We start from the raw sequence: 15,846 nt of genomic DNA, 5'->3' as shown, positions 1-15,846 counted from the left end.
CACTGTTGATTGTCCTTTGAGCTTCCTAGCTCCCTTGAGTTTCACGAGTGTGTATCACAAGTGGAAGTTAGTGGAAGAGGAAAGGGAAGACAGGGTAGATCTGTGATCCATTTTCTTCTTAGCAGTTAGCTAAGAGTTCTTGAGTGCTGACTGAAGGTGTGGGCCCAGCCTAGAGTATATTGAGATTTATGTGTGTCTGCTACTTACTGTCCTTCACACACTCATCGTGGCAGTCCTTGAGAACTTTTGCCTGTTTGTCATCCACAGTCCAAGTACTTCATAGATACTAAGAAGGTAGGTATTTGTCATCTAACTAAAGGTATGAAAAAAATAGCATGATAAGGTTAGTAATAAAATAGTTTACATAAAAATATTTGTGCTCAAAAGTATTTTCATTAATTAAAAATTAGTTTAGGAGCTTAGTATAATAAATTATTTTGGAGGCTACTGTGTTCTTAATGATAGCAAGGCAGACTGGGCTTAAGGACTAGCTTATGGACCGTGTATTCTTTCTCCTCTCATTTTGCATTGCTGAGTACTGAAGCCAGGGCTTTGCACATTCTGGGCAAGTGTTCTACCACTAAGCTACATCCCCAGGAATGGGGTAGAAAAGGTACTAAGTGAGCATTTTTTTGTTGTTGTTTCTGTGTTTGTTTGGGACAGTTTTTTTTTCCTCTGTGAAAGATAACCCTGGATGTCCTGGACTTGATTTGTAGACCAGGGTGGCCTCAGACTTATACAGATCTGCCTGCCTCTCCCAGTGCTGGGATTAAAAATGTGTACCACCACACACAGCAGGACTGAATTTTAGCTTGCTGGCTCAGTTCAGATTCCAAGCTAGGCCCTGCAATATGCTGTAATCCCAGCATTAGGAAGGCAGGTAGAACTAGCTAGCTAGACTGTCTAGCTGAATCGGTGAGGTTCAGTGAGAGACTCTGGTCTCAGAAACACGAGACTTCTGGCCTTCAGCCATGTGTATATGTGTACATGTACCACACACACACAAAGCGTTCTCTCTCTCTCTCTCTCTCTCTCTCTCTCTCTCTCTCTCTCTCTCTCTCACACACACACACACACACACACACACACACTTTGCCTTGTGCCTAGTATGGTATCTTTTCAGCCTAATAGGGGATAGTGAGGAAAACCTCACTAGGTTTCAGTTGTCCCACAGTGTGCAAATGAGCCTCTCCTATTGGAGTCCTCCAGGCTTTAACAGAGCAGGGAATGGCAGCATGAGTAACTCACCATACTTCATTCATACTCCAGAGCAGTGCTTTAAGTCTGAAATGGGCCTCGTCTGTGTTGCAGGCCTTTTCCCTAGTGCAGCAGTGCTCACTAGGCCGTGCTCAAGCTGGGCCATTCCCTGTCTCTGAGCTGTACCCTTCGGCTTTTTAAACCTTCTTAAATTGTGAAACAGAATTTTGATAGTTACTGAGATGGCTTTTTGTTGTCAAGTTTATTTAATCTCAGTTGGGATTCCTACCCTACCTTTGATCATTCAGTTTCCAGATAAACGACACATAACTTTCCTATTTAGGATATGCCTTTACTGCACTAGAGCTGGCCAGATGTGTGCCCTCTAAGCTGTTAGAATCTACTTCCCATCAACAGCCCTAGGCTGTCACTTGCTGTGTCCCATCTGGGCAGCTCTTAACTTGGGCTGGCCTGCCCTCACAGTCATGTTTTCATGATTCCTACTCCACTGTTGTCTTGTCCTCTCTCCATCTTTCTCTCCTTCCTCATGGTTCTCCTCTACCCCAAGCCTGGAAGCAACCTCTGCCTATCTCTCTTCTGCCCAGCTATAGGCTGTATGCTTTATTTACCAATGAGGGATAATTTGGGCAAGGTTACATAGCATTCATTGTGTGTGTGCAGAGTCTCTGGGGCTAGTCCCTGGGGGCAGTCAGACCTTGGGGGCCAGTGTTTAGCATTGCAATTCACAGCAAAAGACTAAACCTTAACAGCTTTCAATTTAGGATCCTCCTGTCTCAGCCTCCAAAATAGCTGGGTTTACAGATCTGAACCACCAGGCTTATAGTTTCTCATTGTGGTTATAAGTTTTATTTCTCTGATGGCTAATGTGAGTGGCCATCTCTTCAGGTTTGTTAGTATATCTTTTTTTGGAGAAGTGTCTCTTCAAACCCCAGTTGTTGAGGATTGACTTCAGGCCCAGTACATGCATAGCCTCATCTGGGATAATGTTTGTCTTCACTTGTTCTAACCCAGGTTAAGGCCTAGGACACTTGTTCTTAGTTTGTCATCATTTCATTGCTGTCATGATCTAACTGAGACTAGGTAACATTTATTTATACTTTTTGTTTTCTTGAGACAGGATCTCATGTAGCCCAGGCTGGCCTTGAACTCATTGTGAAGAGGAAGATGACATTGAACTTTTGATCTTATTTCATCAGAACTGCTAGCCAAGCTAATGCCCCTGCAGTGCTGGGCTTTAAACGTGGTGTCATTAGAGGACTGAGGGACTCTGGGAGGAAGCTAAGGCACAGGGAATAGATGCCCTCACTTAACATATACACGTGGATTCATTAGAGGAATGAAGGACTCTGGGAGTAAGCTAAGGCATAGGGAATAGATGCCCTCACTTAACATATACACGCGTATATTTCAAAATGCAAAGATCTTTTAAAAAGAATATGTATTAAACTTAGGATTCTTTGTAAGAAAATTATACAAGTGATTTTTCTGCTAAAGAATGTTTAGATTTATTGCTTAGTTATTGTGACATATGGCTCAAGTTGTTAATAAATGCCTCAATTCTAATGATTCTGGGTGTAATTATGCTTATAATTGTAGTGTTTGCAATGGGCTTCATTCTACCAGTAAAAACTAAAAAGCTGCTGTGCGTTTGAGTGTTGCACTTTCATGCTGTCAGTAGTGGAGTATGTTCAGTAGTGGGAGCACTGGTCCTCCAGGCAGGGTGCTGTATGTTCAGTAGTGGGAGCACTGGTCCTCCAGGCAGGGTGCTGTATGTTCAGTAGTGGGGGCACTGGTCCTCCAGGCAGGGTGCTGTATGTTCAGTAGTGGGAGCACTGGTCCTCCAGGCAGGGTGCTGTATGTTCAGTAGTGGGGGCACTGGTCCTCCAGGCAGGGTGCTGTATGTTCAGTAGTGGGAGCACTGGTCCTCCAGGCTCAGTGCTGTATGTTCAGTAGTGGGGGCACTGGTCCTCCAGGCAGGGTGCTGTATGTTCAGTAGTGGGGGCATTGGTCCTCCAGGCTCAGTGCTGTATGTTCAGTAGTGGGAGCACTGGTCCTCCAGGCTCAGTGCTGTATGTTCAGTAGTGGGGGCACTGGTCCTCCAGGCTCAGTGCTGTATGTTCAGTAATGGGAGCACTGGTCCTCCAGGGCACTGGCACAATTACTGTCACTCTAGTCTGTGAAAATACTTCTAAGACTATTTGGAGGTCTAATTAGACATTATAATTGTTCTTTGATTCATAGAAGTCATCTGCAAAACAGCCACAAAACTCCCACAAAATATGCAAGCCGCAGGTTCTGCAGTGTCCAGAGAATAGCGGTTTCTGTACTTCAAAATGTGTGTGGCGGGCATTGGTTGAAATGTTTAGTCTTTTGTGTGCTGTGTTCTGTCAGTTAAACTATCTTTTAGACCATTAAACTGCTCTTAAATGTGTAGAATACTGATTTTTTTAAAAAGTTACTTATTTGTTATTCTAAGATGAATTACTGTCAAGCCTGGCATGATGGCTCACACCTGTACTCCCAGAACCTGGGAGGATTCATCAGGGGATTACTGTGAGGTTTAGGCCAGCCTGCTATGTGGATGAGTTACAGGCTGACATGGGGCACAGTGAGACCTTGACTGAAAACTCCTAAAGCAAAAACTCCCACTCATTTCTGATGTATAATTTAGAAAAGTTTTGTTGTATGTATTTTTGGCAAATCATGAAACTTGATTTGTTTTCACTTGTTTACTTATACAGGATTATCTGCAGTTTCACTCTGAGTGCTGGTTTCCCTGTTGAGTCGTTGTAGATACCAAATAATGTTCGTGCCTCCCGTTTTTGTTGTGATCATCTTTCCAGGCTGGGTGTGTAAAATGATTTTTTTTTTCTTTTTCAAAATGTTTTGAAGATGCTAAGATGGCTCATTAAGTAAAATGTTTGTCTTGCAAGCATGAGGACCTGCGTTTGATCCTAGAACCTGTGAGTTTCAGTCTGGTGGTGCGGGCTTGGAATCCTCGTGCTAGAGAGGCAGAGAGAGAGAGAGAGAGAGAGAGAGAGAGAGAGAGAGAGAGAGAGAGAGAGAGAGAGAGAGAGAGAAAGAGAGAGAGAGAGAGAGAGGCGGAGAGGCAGAGAGAGAGAGAGAGAGAGAGAGAGAGAGAGAGGCGCAGAGAGGCAGAGAGACAGAGAGACAGAGAGGCAGAGAGAGAGGCAGAGAGAGAGGCAGGTGGATCTTCTGAGCCTCTCCCAAGTTGTGATGAGTTCCAGGGCAGTAAGAGGCCTTATCTGGAAAAGATAGCTGCTGCCTCTCTCCAAGGTTGCTCACTGGCTTTCGCATATACACACACACACAAATGGTTTTGAGAGAGGTTAGAAACAGGGCTGGAGGAGGAAACCAGTGGTAGTCACCAGTGATTGTCGACCAGTTTAGTAGAAATCTCCAATAGGGAAAGTGAAGTTTGTTTAGTGTTTGAAGCTCTGAGTGTTATGGCTTTCAGCGTTACTCTGTCCCCTGAGCTCTAGCACCTCAGCTCCCTGCCACAGTGGTAACTGGTTAGCAATGGGTCCCTGTAGAATTGTCATGATCCTTTCACTGTCTACATGCTTTCCTACCACTCAGTTTCCAGTCCTTTCAGCTGCTCCACTTTCTGAGTGGCTCCTGGTGCTTCACTTTGTGTGGTCTCTTTCCTGGCTGCTCTCAGCACCCCTCTAGCTGGTAATGTGTTTAGAGCCAACAGCCCCTGGTGTCATCTGCTGTCCATGCAGCCAGCTCAGCCTGCTCTATCTACAGTAAAAGGTCATGAGCAGCCACTGAAAACAGTCAGATCGCTGAACTAAGTCTTTTGGGGGCCTGCTTTACAGCACAGGGAGGCAGTGCACACAAGGGATGTCTCCTGGACAGACCCATTTGAGGGGAAGGCTGATTATATAGCTGGCCATGAATGTAGTCTTAGGTCTTCAAACCACAAATTTTTGCAGAGTCCTACTATGTAAAGTGCATAGGCTGCACAGGAGCACTTGGTTTCCCTATTCTGTCTACTGAGCGTCAGGGAGGAGTAAAGGCTTTTCTGGGGGCTGATGAGTGGGAGTAGGGGCAAAGTTTCTTAGGGATCTGGCAGCACATTGGAATGATTGTGGCTGAAGCAGTCTGAGTTGGTGGTTTATATATATATATAGTAGCTGTTGACAGGGTCTGAGAGTCTTTCCGAGTGGCTGTGAGATATTTAGACCATCCATTGCTGGCTGTCATAAGGACAATTCAGTGGATCAACAAAGAGGTCATTATTTAGGGCTCAGTGAGTAGAGAAAGGGACTTGCTACCAAGCCTGACAACCTCAAATCATCCCCAGGATCCAAGTGCATGGTGAAAGGAAAGAACAGACGGACTCCTGGCTTCCGAATGAATGTGCGCGCACACACTAATGGTAATTCTTACGGCTTCTGTAGAGGTGGCTGAGTTAAGTTTGTAGTTGCTGCTGCCTTTGAGTCCTTAGAAATGGCATTGCTGCTGTGGTTAGTTTTCTGTCAGCTTGACACAAGCTAGAGTCATCTGGGAAGAGTGAGCCTCAGATTGGCCTATAGGTAAGTGTGTGGAGCCTTTTCTTATAAGATTTTTAAATTTTTATGTGTTTGAGTTGTTGTTGTAAGTTATTTACTAACTCTATTATGACCAGGCCAGCCCCCAATAATTGAGACCGAGTCTTACGCACACACTTATTAATCAGCTTTAGCACGAGGTAATTACCCAAAGCTATGTTTCTACACCAGACTGGCTATTTTCCGGCTGCACTCTCCCAGTTACTTGTTGTTTGAGTCTCGCCCGGGCTCTTTCTGGTCCTTCCTGTCTAATGGAAACCTGCTCTTCTCTGGCTTCTTTCTTCGTCTTTCCCATGGTCAGTCTTGAGACCACTCTCCTGATTCTCAGGTCCTGCTTTTCTCTACCTCCCAATCACAGGCTCTAGCCTTTTACTAAGCAATAACTTTACATTGAGGAGCAAGGTTTACACAACAAAGGCCAGTGCATGTAAAGATGCACTTGTCTGGAGGTCACCCTGATCTTGGGGCTCAGGATTTAGCGTTTATATACATAGCAACAAACCACCTCCCAACATGGTTGGTTGTTTTGCCTGCATTAGCCTATCTGTGCATCACTTGGGTGTCTAGTGCCTATGCAGGCCAAAAGAGGGCATCAGGTCCCCTAGAACCAAAGCTACAGTACGTGAGCTGCCACGTTGGTGCTGGGAATTGAAACTGGAAGAGCAGCCAGTGCTTTTTACCCAGGGTCAGCTCTCTAGCCCAGAGAGTTGAGTTATGTGAAGAGCATAAAAACCAGTTGCTTAATGCCGTAGACGTCGTCTGACTACAAGAATGCAGTTAGAATGAATGGCAGCACCTGAGTACTTGAAAGGCTTTTGCTAGAGTTGCTTCTGCAAAGCATTCTTTTGAAAAGTATATCTCACCTGTAGTATCTGATGCATGCAATTTAGGTTATAAATTATAGAAGGAAGTAATAAGTGATCTTTCAGCCTTCTGTGTTTATAAACAGGACTTACAGCTTTGAAGACTTTCTCTGATACTGCTTTTCAAGTAATAAAATGTTTCCTGTGTAAAGGAGAAAGGGCACTTCATCTGCAGAAGGATCAGTTTTTCTTCTATCATAAGCTAATTCCAAGATTGTTAAATGTGATCTCCACCCATTTCATGTAGCTACAGCCTTTGCTCTCAAGAAAGGAAGACTGATCGTTCAGAACTGTGGTGTATGTACTTTGGCACACACTAGTAACAACTGCCATTGTCTTTTAAACAGCTTGTAGTTACTACCACAAATATCAGGGCAGAGCAGGAGAGCATGGCAGGTCTAAGCTCTGCTCCCAATGTGTCCCCGAGCGACTTGCCTACTGTAGTCCCTGTCAACTAAAATGTTTGTGTCGTCACTACTTCTAACAACATTGGCTTTTTTTTTTTTTTTAGATGAGGTCTTAACCGTGTTGCCCTGGCTGGCTTCAGTCTCTCTTTGATTTCTTTTCACAGTGATAAGCAAAGCAAATGTGTGGAAAGTTAAATGGCTTCACTGGTGTGAATTTAATCGTATGTTTAAATACTTAAGTACTGAATAATTGTGTGTGTCTCTTTTCCTTCAAATGTTTATTTACCTTTTTTCTGGATTAGAATTTAACCCCTTTGTGTGTGGTGCTTAGTTTTTTGTTTTATTATTGTTCTTTGTTTTGTTTGAGACAGTTATTCTTTGTAGCTCTTAGTTACTTTTCTGTTGCTGTGAAGAGAGACGAAGACCAAGGCAACTTATAGAAACATTTAATTGGAGGCCTTACAGCTTCAGAGGGTGAGTCAATGACCACGTGGCTGGAAGCATGGTAGCAGGCAGGAAGGCCTGGTGCTCTTAGAGAGCTTCCTTATCCACAGGCAGCAGGCAGAGAGAGACGGGGCCAGTCCTGGGCTTGTGAAGGTTCAGTGCCCACCCCTGTGATACTCTTCCTCCAGCATGGCCACATCTCCTAACCCAGTGGTTCACAACCTTCCTAGTGCTGCAACCTTTAATACAGCTCCTCATGTTGGGATGATCCAACCATGACATTATTTGTGTTGCTGCTTCGTGACTGTAATTTAGGAATCATGATGTAACTTTGGAGATAGAGGTTTTTTTACTGTTAGGAATCATGATGTAACTCTGGAGATAGAGGTTTGCCATGGAAGTCACAACCCATAGGTTGTGAACCGCTGTTCTAATCCTTCCCAAAAGAGTTCCCCCAACTAAGGACCAAGCATTTAAATTTATGAGCCTATAGGGGCCATTTTCATTTCAGCTTACATCCTCTGTAGCCTGGAACTGGCTATGTAGACCATACATGGCCTTAGACTCATAACAGTAATCCTGCCTCAGCCCAGAGTGAGTGAGGGGGCGGAGGGGAAGAGATGTTATTGAATTTAGTCCTGTCTTGTAAGAGGCTGGCTTGTTATAGTACTTAGGCAGTCTTGAATCGGGATCTTTCTGCCTCAGCCTCCTGAGTGCTGGGCTTAGAGGTGTGTACTACCAGGCCCAGCTGGTATTTCTTTTTAAACAAGGAGGTTCTGGGGTGGAGAGTTGGCTTAGCAGGTAAGAGTTCCAGCTGCTTTCCCAAGGGCCTGGGATTCAGTTCCCAGTACTCAGTTGGCAACTCAACCCACTTACCTGTAACTCCAGTACACAGGGGTATTAACACCTTCTTCTGGCCTCTACAAGCACAAAGCATGCATGTGGAGCAGATATGCATGAAGACAAAACACTTGTACACATAAAAATTTTAAAATATCAGGCTCTATGGAAAAAGTAATTGCTGTTTGCTGAATTTGTTATGGAGAAATTCTTTGGTGACAAGAGACAATTATGCCATATTTTATTATAGTTCTATTTTCTCTTAAACTTCTGTTATGAGACAGGGACTCACTGTGTAGACCAGACTGGCCTTAAGCCTGTGGTAGTATTCTTGCCTTTGCTAAACTAGGATTACTGGCATGTGGCATGGCACCTGACCCTTTATTATAGCTAACAAATGATGTAGAAAAACAATGTAAATGTCTACAATGTTGAACTCAGGAAAGCTTCCTTATTGCATCAGAAGGTTACCTCCATAATATACATGCTTACTGGCCCATTTAGGAAAGAGTCCTTCATGGTACCCTTGTGTGTCTATTAGTATTTATTGCCATTTTATTGACTGACAGATGGAGAATCAGAGAAAACAGGTATTTTGCTTAGAGTTGCAGGCACATAAAGCCAGTTCATTCATATATTCATTATTTCATCAAATTACCTTTATGTGTTCTGTTCATAGGGTTCTGTTGTGAGGGTGAGAGCCAGCCCCTTTCCTCCTCCTTAAACCTTTACTTTAAGGGACTGATTTCTAGGGTCAGTTTGTCCTTTGGGAAATCCACTGGGTGACAAAATACTGAATACATGGAGTAAATCAGAATTTGATGACTTGGTACACATAGAAAGACTAACACCTTTGGTTTCTTGGGGAACACACTGTAATAAACCCTGGTTTGAGAATGTAGCTTGGGGGTGTAGCGGCACTTGCTATGCTTCCCAGCACTTAGGAGACAAGGGCAGGTGGTTCTCAGTGAGTTTGTGACCAGCCTGGTTGTGATGCTTTGTATATGCTTGGCCCAGTTGGTGGCACTATTAGGAGATGTGGCCTTGTTGGAGTAGGTGTGTCATTGTGGGTGTGGGCTTAATACCCTAGTCCTAGCTGCAGCTGTACTTTGTAATGTGTGAGCGTCATGCAGGTGATACTGGTTTTGAAGGCGTAAAGGGGTCATGAAAAGCAGCTGAGGCTTGGCACTGTGAGGGGCCATGGAAGGCCATTGGTGAAGGTGCAGCCTCAGTTGCAGTTGACAGCCCAGTACTGAAGGGGTCATGCAAAGTATTTGAGGCTTGGCACCATGAAGAGAGCCTATGAGAGGCTATTGGTGAAGCCTAGTTGCAGAAGACTCCAGCATATTGGAGATGCCAGTACCATGAGATGATCACCAAGAACAGCAGCAGCAGTGGGGTGGATCAACTTGAGCTTAGACTGCTGCAGAGGGCAGAGCTGGAGAAGTGACATCAGCCCTTTGGAGGGGCCCAGCCGATCATGTGTGGATCCCAAACATTGAATCAAGAAGCTGTAACATTGAAATTGCCTTGGAGACCCCAAGAAGTTTGAGATGCCAGAGCCGTGGGCTATCTGCTGAGGAAAGCTACTAACAGAGAATAAGAGTTGGAGATCTAAAGACCGCTTTGACGTCAGACATGGAGATGCAGAGTTTGGAGTTTGCCCAGCTGGTTTCCTGTCTTGCTTTGGGGATTACTGGTAAGCGATTCGATGAATCCCAGAAGAGAACTTGAACTTCAGACTTTAAACATTATTGAGACGGCTACAGACTATGCGGACTTTTGAAGTTGGACTAAACGCATTTTGCACTATGCTATGTTTAGGTATGGCCCCCATAGACTCATGTGTTTAAACAAGCCTATGGGGGCCAGGGAGTGGAATGTGATGGTTTGTATATGCTTGGCCTAGAGAGTGGCACTATTAGGAGGTGTGGCCTTGTTGGAGTAGGAGTCACTTAATGTAATAGCCTAGTCCTAGCTGCCTGGAAGCCAGTCTTCCACTAGCAGTCTTCAGATGAAAATGTAGAACTCTCAGCGCCTTCTGCATCATGCCTGCCTGGATGCTGCCGTGCTTTCTGCCTTGAGGATAATGGACTGAACTTCTGAACCTGTAAGCCAGCCCCAATTAAATGTTGTCTTTATAAGAGTTGTCTTGGTCATGGTGTCTGTTCACAGCAGTAAAACTCTCACACTGGTCTACAGTTCCAGGACAGCCAGGGCTACACAAGGAAACTGAAAAAAAGAAAGAGAGGGGGAGGAAGGGGAGGGAGAGCAGCACTGTGGTAGTAATCGGATTTTACAGTTTACATTCCAAATTATGATTATTTTACAGTCTGGTAGTTCTCTTCATTTTATATGTATGGAGTTTTTTTAGCTTAAAGTGTATTATTTTTTACACTGTATCATAAGTATTATTACTAGATTTGAGGATCAGATTTTCATAAGGAAATGGTGGTTTTCTATAAAACAACATGCAGTAGTTAGGAGGTAGAACTACTTCAGGCAGTCAGTATTGTCCATCCTTGCTTAGTTCACCAAGATTTAAGTGAAGAGACTGTGGGGGAGGATCATCCTTACGTCCGTAAGTGTTCCACACTGATTAGGGATTTCTAAATCTTACTGCATTTCTAGTGTGTACATGCATGGAACTGTGCCAGCACACATGCAGGTCAGAAGGCAACTGGTAGGAGCTGGTTCTCTTCTCCTACCAGGGATTTTCTGTATTGAATTCGGGTATCAGGTGTGCTTGTTGATTTGGTAAGCCATCTTGCTGGCCTGCTGAGTATCTTTTAAGAGCTTGGGGGTTGGGGGGGTTGTGGAGGTTGTACCTATATTTGGATGGTGAAAAGAAGTACAAAACAATACTTGCTTTCACTAGTTTTTAATGAAACAGTATTTTCTTCCAACTCTAACAGTATTAGCAATACCTTTGACATTATCATCAATAGAAAGTATAATTACTCCCTTTTAAAAATTCATTTTTGAGATAATATAATCGTATTTCTCCCTTTATTTTTCTCCTTCCAAACCTTGCCATATAACCAGATCTCCTTGCTGTCTTCAAATTCATGGTGTATTTTTTACTAATTGTTGTTACATGCATATATGTGTATGCATAAGCATATATATTCCTAAATATAACATACAGTCTGGTACAGTGTTACTTGTACATATGTTTTCAGGCCTGACCATGTGATATTGGATAACCAAGTGTTATGCTCTTCACTGGGAAAGACCACCTCAGCTTTCCCTAGTTGCCTACAGCTCTTTGTATAGGGTTGAGGCTTTGTTTAGCTCCACCAATTTGTCATGTCTTTTGGTGCCATTCTTGTCAGCTCATGTTTAGGCAGTCATGTTGGTGAGACTTATGGTGTAGTTTCTGATATTACTGGAGACACAGTCTCACAGTAGATGCCCTGATCTAGCTTGTAACAGTCTTCCCACCTCCTCCTCTGTAACGTTTGCTTAGTCTTAGGTATGGCAGTGTTCTGTAGCTGTATCCATGAGATCTGTGCTCCACAACTGTGTATTTGGATTTATTGTATTTTTCTGCAGTAGTCTCCTATCTGATGTAAAGAGAGGTTTTCCTTGATGAGGAAGGAAAACTATACTTACTTGTGGGTATAAAGACAAATGTTTAGGTTGTTCGTAGGATTATGTTGGCTTAGTAAAGTAGTGGTTGTAAGTCCTTCTCTGATACCAGTGACTTCACTGGGACTGAATAGCTAGGTTTCCAGTACCAGCCATGGTTTCTCTTTTGTTGAGCAGAAGTAATTAATCTCTTGTCACATCCTGCTTGCTGCACTTATCTTGTAAATATTTATGTTGGTCACAAATTAGAAAGTAAAGTAATAAACCGTTAGTAGAGCCCATGAATTTGTTAAAAAGGAAAAAGCAGAGACAGGAAGATCTGAGTTTCAGGCCAGTCATAATTATTCGGTCGACCCTGTCTGGGGAGTGGGATGGGAAACTGGGTTAGCCTTGTGATTCAGTACTAGAGTCTGAGTTCCTCCATTGAATACTATAATTGATTTTCTTTTGTGAATACATACATCCACATACACTTCAGTTTAAAAAATGCTGAGAGGAGCTAACTGCTCTGCCAGAGGAATTTATTGCATCCTCTGGATTAAAGATTAGGTATTAAATGGCTCAAGTTAATTCTGGTTTAGGGGTAGTGTTCTGTGAATGGATTATGGAGTTCCCTCTAGCAGAATGAATTTATGGGTTCCTATGCTTATGTCACATTTCTCTAATACTGAGTTTCTAGAAAACCTGAGTTTATATAAGGCAAAGGATTAAAGTAAAGATAAATGTGTATGTGATTATCAACTTTTCTTCTGTTTCTTTTTCATTGGTTTTATTTATCCCTATTTTGGATCCATTTTCTGGACGAATTGTCTGTTTTGATGAGTATAGGAAAAGGACTCTTGAGGTTATCGCCTGTTGGTTTTCCAGACAGGAGGACTAGCTTGCCAAGAACAAAAGTTACCACATAACACATGTACTGTACAAAGTATTTTTCAAACAGGGGGTCAGTTGGGAAGTTGCTTTACCCTAAACGTACCAGGGCACTTGTTCCTGAATGAGGGACCAGGGAGTGGCAGTAATTCCTGATTAACTGGTTTGAAAGAAAGGAAATAACAATAAAATCTTAATATTAGTAAGAATGCTTGACTGGAACACAAATGCTGCTGGAGTTGTTGGGTAGTGAGCCATTATTCCATCAGAATGGGTTATCTTTAGCCTGTCTAGGGTGGGATTTGCATTCCCCGATTTACAGTGACTTTCCAGATCTTATCAGTCAGGTATTAGGAGTGGCTGGTTTTAAGTGGTAATAATGGGGCAGCTATTCCCAGGAGGAGACTTAGTCACTAGCAGGATTGTCAGAGCTCTGAAATAGCTTGGGAAAACTCAGGATGGAAAAGAGCAATCTGTTTCAAAACAGAACAAAAACGTGTGCTTTTTTCCCCCCCAGGCTGGTGAGATGGAATTTGATGGAAGTGGCATCCATCTCTTAGCCAGGGAAATAGTGGGCTTCCTAGAAACCAGAGATCAGGACTCCTTTTCAGAAGTACTGCAAAGAAAGCTTTGAGTCAGGTTAAAATGATAACAGCCACTAAGCTAGAGTTATGGTCTTTGTAGAAATTGGAAAACCTAATTTTACATTAGAAAAAAATATTTAAGCCGTGCATGGTGGCACACACCTTCAATCCCAGCACTCAGGAGACAGAGGCAGGCAGATCTCTTAGTTCAAAGCCAGCTTAGGCATGACAGCCAGGGCTACAACAGAAAACCCTTGGGGGGGGGGGAGGAAGAACTTGTAGCAGCTTTGTTTTAAAAACCAAAAAGATCTGTTCTTATTTATGTGTAAGCATGTCCATATGAATGTATACCACACGTGCACAGGTGCCCAAGGAAGCCAGAAGAGGGCATCTGACATATAGGAGATCGAGTTCCAGCCTGTTGTGAACCATCTGACATGGGTGCCAGCAGCTGAACTCACATCCTCTAGTAGAGCAGCAAGCTCTCTAAGCCACTGAACCATCTCTCCAGACCCTGGTAGCAGCCTTTTGAAAGAAAATCAAAGTGGCATTTCATGCCATGGGATTATTCTTGAGCTAAGAGTAGAAATGCAGAGTGTTGGTGAACTTAGACACCACTCTTTAACACCAGGGCTTACTAATTAGTAATGCAGACAAGGCCAAAAGAGGGTGAGAAAGGTAGGCTGCCTTTGTTTACCTTACTTCTTCTTTTTTTTTTTTTTTTAAGATTTATTTATTTTATTTATATGAATACACTGTAGCTGTCTTCAGACACATCAGAAGAGGGCACTGGATCCCATTACAGGTGGTTATGAGCCACCATGTGGATGCTGGGACTTGAACTCAGGACCTCTGGAAGAGCAACCAGAGTTCTTAACCACTGAGCCATCTCTCGAGCCCATTTATCTTACTTCTATGCTAAGAACAAAAGCATTTTTTAGTGTTAGGTTTTGAAAATTAACATAACCATGGCTGCCTGCTTACTAGCGTATCAAGCTATGGAACCAGCTTGCTTTAAATCCAGAGGTGACAATATACCATTTGATTAAAACAAATGGAGTCACTCTTAAGGGAATAAATGCACACACGTCTGCCTTGGTTGGACTACAGTCTGTATGTTGTCTCAGCTGTCTTTGCTAAGCAGATTCCTCTGTAAATATGATGCCATCATGGTCATCCCTGTCATCCTGTCTGGAAACAGCATTACTGTATGAATTGTGAATAGAAATCTCAGGCCATGGTAATGTTTCTATTTAAGTAGGAATCAACTTTAAAGCTACATATAGAAGTTATGTAAAGGTGTAAACTAGAAACACGGTGTCTCAGTTCAAACTGTATTTCATATTTCAGGTTATAGTTACATATTAAAATATTAACTTCAGGGTTGGAAATAATAACAGTATAAAAGATCAAAGTTGGCTGGGCAGTGGTACCACACGCCTTTGATCTCAGCACTTGGGAGGCAGAAGCTGGCAGATCTCTCTGAGTTTGAGGCCAGCCTGATCTACAGATTAAGTCCCAGGACAGCCAGAGCTACACAGAGAAATCCTGTCTTGTAAAAGAAAAAGGAAGAACAAATGAAAAAAAAAAAAAAAAAGGAAAGATCAAAGTTGTGGCCATCTTAGAGGACATTTGAGGATTTACTGAGTTGATCATTTTAACTTCTCATACAATATTAAGTAAAAATAGCCCCTCATAGTGCTTTGAATATTGTCTTGAAGGAACTAGAATGTCACCAAATGCATGAACTAGTGAGGTAACTTCCTCTGTTCCTGAGATGAGTTAGGTATGCCATGTAACATAGGAATAAAACCATTAAAAACAACTTGGAGTTACAGATAATTTGGAATATCACACAGAATCAGACAGCTATAGTTTTATTCAGGTAATACATTTTTGTTGTAGAAACTTAGATTATTACAAAGAAAATGAAAAATTCTTTTAGGGGAAATTCTTGATTATTAATGTGAAAAGGGAGTCATGAGGGTGGGGTGGGGGTGGGGTAAGAACACTGCACTCCTGCAGAGGATGGAGCGTGATTCTCAATGCACAGCTATGCGTACACGCACAGCTACACACACTTTAAACTAAAAATCTTTTCAAAAGGAATTATGACTTAACTAGTTAAATGCTTGTTATATTCCTGTTTGGTATTTCTAATTTAAATACTAAATGTATGCAGCTTGCTCAGTAGCTGTGTAAGCAATGCTTTGAAGAACAGCATTTCACAAGCAATTGTGCTTTTCACTGCCAACTTTCCCTGGAGGCAACACTTGAGCTTAGTCATTCTTTATTTACAAAATGTTCTTTATAGGGTCCTGCTCTGTAGCTCAGCCTGACCTCAGGCTCATGGCAGTCTTCTTTCCTCAGCCTCCTTAGTGCACCACACCATCTTACCTCTGTGTTACTCACAACATGCTTTCTTGACCTCTTGTCTGCCTCCTTCCCAGCC

The 15,846-nt window shown here is 42.8% G+C and overlaps 1 protein-coding gene across 4 annotated transcripts in view; it reads left to right on the top strand.

The window, feature by feature from the left end:
- Positions 1 to 15,846, top strand: part of Fbxo34 (F-box protein 34) — a 71,444-nt gene that overhangs the window by 18,376 nt on the left and 37,222 nt on the right. Inside the window, exon 1 of one of the 4 annotated variants that reach the window (XM_076931164.1) lies at positions 5,603 to 5,623. The exons of the other annotated variants lie outside the window; for them this stretch is intronic. The gene's annotated coding sequence lies outside the window, so the exon portion shown is untranslated. Of the gene's footprint in view, positions 1 to 5,602; positions 5,624 to 15,846 lie in introns of those variants that run through there. 4 annotated transcript variants of the gene reach the window in all.

The sequence above is a fragment of the Arvicanthis niloticus genome, chromosome 3 (assembly GCF_011762505.2).
Source record: "Arvicanthis niloticus isolate mArvNil1 chromosome 3, mArvNil1.pat.X, whole genome shotgun sequence".
NCBI classification, from domain to species: Eukaryota; Metazoa; Chordata; class Mammalia; order Rodentia; family Muridae; genus Arvicanthis; species Arvicanthis niloticus.
This window is presented reverse-complemented; position numbering and strand designations above follow the sequence as displayed.